We start from the raw sequence: 1,343 nt of genomic DNA, 5'->3' as shown, positions 1-1,343 counted from the left end.
AACGGAATTTTTTCTGCTGACCTCACCGGGCTTTGGATCAAGTGGTAGACATCAGGAAAAATTTCCTGTGTGACATAGTTTTACCATTTAAGTTCATTCTCCTCCATGCTGCAGGCCTAGCCCTGACCTGAGTTAACATAAAATTGAAAAAAGTTATATACTAAAATCACTGGAACCTTTTTTTGGTTTTGTATTGATTTTTGTCTTAAAAGCTACAAAGCTTCCTGAAATCAATTATTCTACACTTCTAATTTGCAGCCATTATAAGAGCCTGCCTCTTACACTGTTGACCTTGAAATTGTTTTAGTTCAAAACCATTTTCAGATTCTACTAGTTAATCAGTGTCCTTTAAAAAATTTTAAACATAAGAATATACTGCCTGATAGACATGGCTATGGAGCCAAGCACTTGTTACTTAATATCCTATTAGTATGGTATGTTGAATACAGTTCAGTGTTTGTTGTTTACTGAGGAAAAGATTCACAAGAAATCTGTCTGTGTGCTTCATTAGTGATCATTTGAGACCTGATCCAAAGTCCATTGAAATGTATGGGAATCTTTCCATTCACGTCAGTGGGCTTCAGTTCTGATTTCAGGTTGGCAGTATCCAGAGTGTGACAAAAGAATTAAATAATCAGGGCTTGCCTTTATGAGAAGACTATATAATACTGTGGCACAAGCTAAGACAAAAATTTACTCTCATTTTGCAGTTGTTTAAAAAAAAGAGAGGTCATGTTTAACATCATGTCAGCTGGGTAAACCTAGCTGGAACAAGGGCCCATGTTTAGCTGATATCAGTGAAACACAAGCATTTGTAGTGACTGCTGATTTACTAGTTATTGCAATTTCTTAAGTATATATTTAAACAGGATGAAATTTTCTAGTGAAAACAAGCTTTTGGGTTCATGGCATAGGATCTAATCCAAATCCCGTAAAGTCAGTGGGAAGTTTCCAACATGTTCTATAGATTTTTTTTATCACAATGAGCCAAAGTCTGATATTCTTGCCCAACCTGAGTAATATTTTACTACTGGAAATCAATAGGATTATTTGGCAAATAAGGAGAATAGAATTTAATCTAACATAAGGATGACAGGATCTGGCCCTAAATGTTTTGATTTCAGTGACATTACTTGTGTACTGCTTGACATAAGGATTGTAGGTATCAGCCCTACTAATTCCTGGGTTTAAGTGCAGTATAAAGTAGATTAGCAAATTGCCTGTCAAGAATGCCCCACCTTCCCCTCCCTATCAGTTTGGGTCCAACCCTGCTTCCCCTCCCCACTTCTGGTCAGACCCCACCCTCAACTTTGGGTCCACCTCCCCCCACTTCGGGTCTAACC

Source organism: Crocodylus porosus, unplaced genomic scaffold (assembly GCF_001723895.1).
Source record: "Crocodylus porosus isolate Cpor-Errol unplaced genomic scaffold, CroPor_comp1, whole genome shotgun sequence".
Taxonomy (NCBI): domain Eukaryota; kingdom Metazoa; phylum Chordata; order Crocodylia; family Crocodylidae; genus Crocodylus; species Crocodylus porosus.
Note: the sequence above shows the minus strand (reverse complement) of the source record.